The sequence below is a fragment of the Piliocolobus tephrosceles genome, chromosome 5 (assembly GCF_002776525.5).
Source record: "Piliocolobus tephrosceles isolate RC106 chromosome 5, ASM277652v3, whole genome shotgun sequence".
In the NCBI taxonomy this organism is placed as follows: domain Eukaryota; kingdom Metazoa; phylum Chordata; class Mammalia; order Primates; family Cercopithecidae; genus Piliocolobus; species Piliocolobus tephrosceles.
Window position 1 is genome coordinate 43,240,380 of NC_045438.1, and position 9,497 is coordinate 43,249,876.

The 9,497-nt window shown below is 41.9% G+C and overlaps 1 non-coding gene across 1 annotated transcript; it reads left to right on the forward strand.

Moving 5' to 3' along the window:
• Positions 1-300: 300 nt before the first annotated feature.
• On the forward strand, positions 301-383 carry TRNAL-UAA. The gene has a single exon. It is a non-coding gene; the product is annotated as a tRNA-Leu (tRNA).
• Positions 384-9,497: the final 9,114 nt, after the last annotated feature.

The window sequence follows — 9,497 nt, forward strand, 5'->3', positions numbered from 1 at the left end:
AAACTGAAAGCGCAACTGGAGGGCCCGGAGTCTCTCCCCAGCCAAAGGCCCGCGAGCGCCGCCGCCCCCGCCGAGAGCGCGCAGCTCCGCTGCAGTTGTCTTCACTGCCACGGCGGGCCGGGGGCAACAGTGAGCCGCGGCGGAGAGAAACCGAAGTACCTGCGTGGCGGCCGCCCCAGCCCGGGATGGGAGAGCGGGGAGAGTGGCGGCCAAAAGTCTCCGTGTTCTGGAGGGCGGGTGCGGGCAGGAGGAGGTCGAGGACGCCTTGTAGGCAGAGCGAAAGTAACGTCGAATGCCTGTACCAGGATGGCCGAGTGGTTAAGGCGTTGGACTTAAGATCCAATGGACATATGTCCGCGTGGGTTCGAACCCCACTCCTGGTAGTTTCAGGTTTTTCTCTTAGATTATTTTATTTTTTTAAAAATACGCATCTCACCGAACACAGCACGCCTTGGACATTAGAATTCCGACTTCTGGCTGGGAGAGGCACAACGCTCACACGCAAAGACCTACTTCCCACCAAGAGACCGCGCAGGCGGCGGCTCGCGGAGCTCCGCTCACCTCCCCAGTTGCAGGGTGGGAGGCGGCTGGGAGGGGGAGGGCTATGACCTGGAGGGTATTGTTAAGACTGCCTCTACAAAAAAGTAAAAAATGCATCTCTCTTTTTTTCTCTCTCTCTCTCTTCCTTTTTTTACCCCCGCCAATGTTAATTTTGTGCACACAACTCTTCTGTTAACTCCTAGAAGGTGGAGACTGTATCATCCTAGATGTAAAATGCCCTCCAACTTGGGTTCGGCTTAGAATTTTTAAATATAGCGTGGTAAAGTTTTTTTTTTTTTCCTTCTTCTTCTTCCTTTAAAATTGTTTGTTTGTTTAATGAAGGCCTTCTAAGAATTTTTAAAAGTTGCTAGCACAATGCAAATAACTTTTTTTCCTCTCTTGAATCATTTAAAAGTAAAATACCGAGTCGATGCCCAAGTACTACTATTAAAATCAGGAAATTAACATTCATGATTTAATACCCTCTAATCCTCGGTCCCCATTCGGTCACCAGTTGTCTCAAGAATGTTCTTTATAGCAAAAGGCTCCTCTTCAGAATGATGTGTTGCATTTACTTGCCCTGTCTCCTTCGACCTCTTCCGTGTGGATGAGTTCCTCAGCCTCTGCTGACTTTCATGATCTTGACACTTCTGCTGACAAGCCAGCCGGTTTGTAGAATGTCCTTTGTCAGTCTAGGTTTTCTGGTGTTTCCTCCTGATGAGATCCAGGCTCTGTTTATTTCGCAGTATTTCCACAGAAGCCATGCGGTGTTCTCACCGCAGCCTCTCAGGCTGCATGATTTCAGTGTGGCCTGCTTCTCTGCCAGGCTTCTCCTCTATAAAGTTACTCTTTTCCCTTTGTGATTAGCACATATTTTAGAGGGAAGTGCCTTGAAGCTGTGTAATATCCCATGCCTTATCAAATTTTCATTTTATTCAATTATTTATGGAATTATAAGTTATGTACGTATATACTCATGGTGCCCTATTTTAATTAATAACCATTCATTCATTTTGATGCTCGAAGTGTCTCAGATTGGGCCAGTGACAGCCCATTCAAGTTGACTTTTGACCTGTCTGCATTATTCTTTTTTTTTTTTTTTTTTTTGTGACCGAGTCTCACTCTGTCGCCCAGGCTAGAGTGCAGTGGCGCGATCTTGGCTCACTGCAAGCTCCGCCTCCCAGGTTCAGGCCATTCTCCTGCTTCAGCCTCCCGAGTAGCTGGGACCACAGGCGCCCACCACCACGCCCGGCTAATATTTTGTATTTTTAATAGAGACCGAGCTACATTATTCTTTAGCACGTCCTTACTTCCTACTCCAATATAGTCCCGACTTACTTGTACTTTCCTGACCCAGTGCTAGAATCAGCCATTTTCCAAAGATCCTTGGTTCCTTTTAGTGGAGAACGGTATCTAGAAACCAAGGTCTCAATGCTAGGTGTGCTCATTGCTTTTGAGGTGTTGCTACTCCCAGGCCCTCTGGGTAGACAGAATTAAGGAGTGTGTGTGTGTGCGTGTGTGCGCGTGTGTGCATATTTATCTATTTGTATATTTATCTATATATCTATATAAATATATATCTACGTTTATTCATATATCTATATGTATATCAAGGAGTTTATATACACCTCCAATTCTGATCCAACACTATAGACTTTGTTCTATTTTTTCTCCCCGTCCATGTTTGTAACTCCCTGAATTCCTACCTTCCCAATGCAGATCTATACATTGCTTAAGCTCATTTAATGGCTTTAGAATTGAATTGTTCAAAAAGGAAAGAAAAAAAGAGTGTCTACATATTTTGGAAATAAACATCCTGCCAGCAACTGAGAACAGGCTCTGAACCACTGGCTGGTAGATACTTGGAAAGTGCAGATAAATAACCTGACCTTTATCTCAGTGAGCTCAGATAGCAAGAGATAGAGATTTTAATAAGCTACATTTGTAATGAAAAGATAAGAATTATGCCCAAGGTGCTAAAGGAGTGGTTTGGGAAGGCCTGACTCTTCCTCAGAGAGCTAGCTTTAGTTGAGAAGTGAAGGAAGAGAAGCAGGGAGGAGGGAGGGGCAAGGGGGAGAGGGAGACAGATGCAGGTGGGGTAAGCCACCTGGGGGCCAACTGGGGGCTCTGTGAAATTTGATGTCCAGGATGCCCTGAAGGATTTAAAACAGAAGGAACCTGACGAATGTTACATTTGGAAGTATCTGTGTCTACTGATGTAGAGAATCTTGGTCTGTCTTTATAGGCTTGGGATGGGGGACATGTTGAATTGGTAGAAAATATTTGGGGTGAAAAATTGTTTAATTCAGTTAATAACCAGTTAGACTGAGCTCAGTCTTTCTCTCTTTTCCTCCTTAAAAGCCCAGGATTTTTTCCTTGAAAAGCAGATCTGTTATATTAGCCTTTTTATATATTTTCAAAGGTTCTTAAAACATATCAAATATACTGAAGTTAAATTTGAATCGTTAACTTAGTTTGCATTAAATTTAAATTGGCTTAAATTTGAATCAGTTAAATTTGGTCATTAAATTAATCATTAAATTTGTATACTGCCACTAAGCTTATAATGATTTTCTAGTAATTATTTTAACAAAAAGAACTTAAGTCAATCCTTTGAATTATAAAGTAACAGTGTGGATTTATAAACATTCTCTGTAGGTTTGAAGTAGTTGTAAGTCATTCAAAATTGTTTGATTATTTTCTTTTTTCTTTTTGAGACAGAGTCTCGCTCTGTTGCCCAGGCTGGAGTGCAGGGGCCGGATCTCAGCTCACTGCAAGCTCCGCCTCCCAGGTTTACGCCATTCTCCTGCCTCAGCCTCCCTAGTAGCTGGGACTACAGGCGCCCGCCACCTCGCCCAGCTAGTTTTTTTTTTTTTTTTTTTTTTTTTTTTTGTATTTTTTAGTAGAGACGGGGTTTCACCGTGTTAGCCAGGATGGGGCCTCCCAAAGTGCTGGGATTACAGGCTTGAGCCACCGCGCCCGGCCTGTTTGATTATTTTCTATGGGGCTTTTACATAGATCTCTGTAGGAAAAGCTGTTACCAATGTATTTAAGCAGTGACACCTACTGGTTAATTTGAGGCAAATTTTTTGTTAAATTCTGTCTGCCTTATTCCGACTATAGAATTCTGATAATTTGCTCCACAGTTCCTGTGTTTGGAAGCAGATTCAGGCGATATCTATGCCAGCCAGTAAATTGACTTTCTTTTTTTCTCTTCTAATCATTAATGATAAACCTGCCATTGAAAATAATCCTGATTCACTGATACAACTTGCACGAGCCATTATTTTCATTGTATCAATAGAAGGTTTATCTCACTGCATCTTCTTTGTTTGTTTCAGTTTATTTTCCAACACCAAATCTGGCTATGAAGTTGAAGGATAATAGATATCTGGATTAGCCATCAACTTTAAAACACAGAAGTCAAGTCCAATTTGAGAGATCCTGAACAAGTAGTGTTCTTGGTCCAAAGTAGGAAGTTGGAATTTGGAAACCTTAATTATTTCTCTTTTCATTTTACTTTCAAATACAATTGCAGCTAGCTGAAGAACAAATTCAATATATGCTATGAACCTCACCCATATGTTAATTGTTCAAGTGGGATAAATGGTAATGCTCCATGTTTTAATAAGTCTGTTTAGTTCAAAGATACTGTGTAAAAGGCAGAGAACATAATCCCAGGTGCCTTGCATCTCCTCATTACTCTGCTACCAGATAAAGGGTGATTGCAAACCAACCCAGCCTACATTTCATTTTCATCAAAATAGATTTTGACGCCTCTGAACCATTTATCAGAGTGCCTGGCAGAGAGGAATGATTGATTCTATTATTGTTATTACATCATTTTAAAAGAAAATAACATTGAGTCAGAATCCTAGGTTGTAGATTAGTATTTGGCAAAGGCTAAACTCAATATTAAGAGCTCTGAGGCAAAAAGTGGATGTCCCAGTATGAACAGGCTGCAGTGGGCAGTGACAGCCTATAACTGTGGAATGTAAGCCAGCCAGGGTCAGAACTGTACACCAGTCAAGGTCAGCACTGGGTCCTTACGGAACTTAAACAAAAATTTCGTCCAGCAGAGGGTCTCCAGTACATTACATGCACTCAACAAATACCTGCTGAATAAGTGAACTACCCTGAAATCTACTGAGTATTCATAATTCATTTTGTGTGTTGTACACATATTAATCCTTATTCAGGGTATGTGTTTTAAAATGTACTGTGGATTTATTTTAATCAGAAACAGTAGGACACGACACAAAAATGACTGTCATGAAGGAAGCAATTTTTATGTCACAGATACCTAGACACAGGAGTCACACCACACCATGCAGGGCCACATGGCGAAGGAGTGGGGTCAGTCAGTGGCAGAAAGATTGAAGGGAAAGTATGAGTGACAATCTTTATTACGGATACCAAAAAAAAAAATAGAATGAATAAAACATACTAGTTGGTCACACAACAGAGTGACTGTAGTCAGTACGAACTTCATTAAACATTTTAAAATAACAAACTGTGGCTGGGTGCGACTGGTCATACCTGTAATTCCAGCACTTTAGGAGGCCGAAGTAGGTGGATCACTTGAGCCCAGGGATTCAAGAGCAGCCTGGGCAACATGGCAAAATCCTATCTCTACAAAAAATACAAAATGTAGCCAGGTGTGGTGCTGTACTCCTGTAGTCCCAGCTACTCGGGAGTCCGAGGTGGGAGGATAACTTGAGCCCAGGAGGCCGAGGCTGCAGTGAGCCATGATCACACCACTGCATTACAGATTGGGTGACAAAGCAACACCACACCCTTTCTCAAAAATAAAGTAAAATAAAATATAATAAAACAACTAAGAGTGTGATTGGATTGTTTGTAACACAAAGGACAAATGCTTGAGGGCTTGGATACCCTATTCTCCTGATGTGATTATTTCACATTTCATGCCTATATCAAAACTTCTCATGTACCCACAGACATATACAGCTTCTACGCAACCACAACATTTTTTAAAAGTAAGAATGAATAAACAATAAGATTTTAAAAAACAGCCTTTATGGTGGTTATTGCAGAAAGAAAAGGGACAAGAAAGGGTAAACATGCTTAAGATTGGCTGTTTCGAGTAATTTCAGCAGGCTCTGAGGTATAAGGGCTTTTCTGAGTTGTCTCCTGTCTCTAGGAATTAGCTGACCTTGGGAGGGACAATCTCTGCCCAATTGGTAAGACCCCAGATGCTAGAGCATTAAAAATACAGAAAATTTAAAAATATAGTTAATACAGTGTGGGTTCAGGTATTCTCATACTTCTTTTACTTCTTTTCCCTCTCCTCTTCTTTCTTCAGCTAGGGTGGACCTTACCAATCAAGATTCACAAGTCGGCTGGGAGCAGTGGCTCATACCTGCCATACCAGCACTTTGGGAGGCCAAGGTGGGCAGATAGCTTGCACCCAGGAGTTGAGACCAGCCTGGGCAATATGGCAAAACCCCGTCCCTACAAAATAATACAAAAATTAGCTGGGTGTGGTGGTGCATGCCTGCAGTCCTAGCTACTCAGGAGGCTGAGCAAAAGGATTGCAACCAGAGGATTGCCTGAGCCCAGGAGGTCGAGGCCTGCAGTGAGGCGAGATCGCGCCACTGCACTCCAGCCTGAGTGACAGAGTGGGGCCCTGTTTCAAAAAAAAAAAAAAAAAAGCATTCAGAAGCCCAAAGAGGCAACACTTAAGTAGTTTTTGAGTCATTGAGTCATTTCTATCTGGGTAGGCTTGACAGTACACTTGTGCAATTCAAGTTCTAAGTTTATCTTTGGGTTTAGGTTTTATTTTCAGCCATTTTATTCATTGCCATAGCGTGGTAAGGTTGGCAGTTACTGAATAAGGTAACTTTTTTAAGTTGCCTGGATAAGATGGATTATTAAAAAGAGTGTTGAATATTTGCCTGAATTCCACAATTTAATTTATATATAAACACAGAACTGTGTGTGTTTGTGAAATACACAGCATAGGTCCTATGAGGCAACACAAGAACTGTGATTAGAAGTCTGCCAGTTCATTTTTTAATTTTTAATCCTAGCTACAACCCTTGGTAGCTGTGTGACTTTGGACTGGCTATTCAGTTTCTCCAAGTCCCTGTGTTCTCGCCTATGAGATGGAGTAGACAATAATAGTACCCATCTTACGATTCATTGTAAGAGATAAAATATAATGTTGAAAAAATGCTTAGAAAGTGCCTGGCATATAAAATGATCAATAGATGAAGCTATTGTTATACTTTAGTGATTCTTATAAAGCATATATATGGATTGACTGTGAGATCAGTTTTGCTGTAAAGACAAAAGTTGCTCATGGAATTGATTCTCTTGGATGTACATTGTGTGTGTAAACTAAAAATAAAATTCTAAGTTCCTGCCTACTAAACAGACCTCCTCTTAACCAAGGGGACCCCAGAGTAACCTTGAAAACTGAGTTGTCACTCATTGCGGGGTGAGAGGTCAGACATGCCTCCTCATATCCTCTTCCTCACTTACCAGTATCAGGCTTTCTTCCCTAAGGCCTAAACAGAAACCAGCCCTTTCAAAAGACTCCACCACTGACATCAACCAACAGCCTGACACTGCCCCTCGTTTTTTGCCTAATAAGAGACCACCAAGCATGGAGTGGTTCTGGTCAGTCTGTCGAGGAGGTACAGTAAAAGTTTTTGTGTACTCTGCTTTACCGTTTTTTTTTTCCCCCCTGAGACAAAGAGTTTCACTCTGTTGCCCAGGCTAGAGTGCAGTGGCATGATCATAGCTCATTGCAACCTCAAGCTCCTGGGCTCAAGCAATCCTCCCACCTCATCCTCCAGAGTAGCTGGGATGACAGGCTCAGGCTGCCATGCCCAACTAACTTTTTCTTATTTTTCATAGAGACAGAGTCTCACTATGTTGCCCAGGCTGGTCTCAAAATCTTGGCCCAAGTGATCCTCCTGCTTTGGCCTCTCAATGTGTGCTGGAATTACAGGCATGAACCACCCCATCTGGCCTCTGTTTCATTTTTTGCCATCAGAGGGCTGAAAACTGCATTCTGGGATCATGCTAATACCGCCATTTTTTGTACCTGGGACCCATGAAGGGGCATGAAGCTCAAATGCTCATGCACATGTTTCTCCTTTCATAAGTGTGCATGAGTCCTCCTCTGGCTTATTAAATATGTATTATACATTTGCCATCCTGCCCAGCATAAATTCCTATTCCCTTTGCCCCTTCCTCGAAATGTCTGTTTCTGGCTTATGGCCTGAGGCTATATTTCCCAGTCTGTCATGATGGCCATCCTGCAGGCTGGAACTCTTTATGAGAAATAAAGCTCTCCTTTCCAAATTTAAGAACCTTATCATTCTTCAGTTGACAATTGTATTTGCCACAGCAATTACAGGGGAGTATGAGATCATCAGCAAAATATATAATTTTTAAAAGAGAAAATTGGGAGGGGGACATGGATTACATTCTTCTGATTTATTAAACTTTTTTCTCATTTAAAAGTTTTGAAATGTCTGATTTTTCATCATAAGCAACCTCTTCTTAAAGAATAGTCCGGGTAATTCCCTGAATAATTTCTGAAATAGCAGAGTTCTAAACTCTAACTTTTCAAATGTACAATAAGAGAGCTTATTGTTTCTCCCTGTGTATCACACCCACTGGGTTAGTCACAAATAGCTATATTAAGGATGTTTTTCACATTTTTTAAACACTAGCAATTTGGACCCACCCAGTTCAGCTTTTTAAATGCAACCTGACTTAAAAAAAATTTTTTTTTAATCCCACATAAGAAAAATAAGAAACCCGTATCACTTGGAAGATGTGTAAAATAATATATTTTATCCTGCTTTTAAGAGCAGCAAAGTGCACCAGAGAGTGTAAAGTGGAATTCAAGTCTATTATTATATAGGCAAGCTCTTTTACTGTGATTCAGTGTAATGCCTAATTCCCTTAGTGCTCTACAAAGAACAACATGCTCCCAGCACTTTGGGAGGCCAAGACAGGTGGATCACGAGGTCAGGAGATCGAGACGATCCTGGCTAACACGGTGAAACCCCGTCTCTACTAAAAAATACAAAAAACTAGCCAGGCGAGGTGGGGGGCGCCTGTAGTCCCAGCTACTCGGGAGGCTGAGGCAGGAGAATGGTGTGAACCCAGGAGGCGGAGCTTGCAGTGAGCTGAGATCCGGCCACTACACTCCAGCCTGGGCGACAGAGCGAGACTCCGTCTCAAAAAAAAAAAAGAACAACATGCACAAATCTACTCTTTTAGCTGCAGATAACAAATGAAGTTTTAAAGTGGCCTAATGAGTTAAAGTGACCTCAATATTATACTAATTGAGTCAATTAGTCAATTTCTTTAGTCTCCTGTGAGTGGCCCTCAGAGGAAAGTAAGATGAGGATGAACTTGTGTAAGTCTGGGTGGAGAAGCCAACTTGGGTGGATTTGGAGTAAAAAGTGTTTCCCCCACTGGATTTCTCTGTTCTGCTTCTATATCTCAGCACTGTGAGCCAGGCTAAAGGCTCCTTCCAGAACACACAGCTTACTGCTGCCATTTACCCATTTTTTTTCAAAATGTCTGGGAAAGTCTTGTAGAGAGATACAAGCACTGAAAGCTGGCAACCTCTAGTTCCAACTAGGCAATTAATTAACTCAATAAGTATTTCAAAAGTGGCCAGAATGGACATGTCCACCTTTGCTGGGAGCTGGGATATAGCAATGAATAAGAAGACAAGGTTCTGCCTTCATAGTATTAAACAACTAAAATCATACAATTGATTATTTCATAGTTATTTCATGGATCTCTCCTTGAACTGTGGGGTACAGTTCAGAGCAGCAGAGAAGAAGCGGAGGCTGTTCACAGAAGCGATAGAATGTGAATGAGGGACAACCATTACTGGGAGACAGTCTGCATTCAGCCAAGGGAGAGGGAGAAGGAGGAGGAGGCAGAGAGAAAGAAGAGGG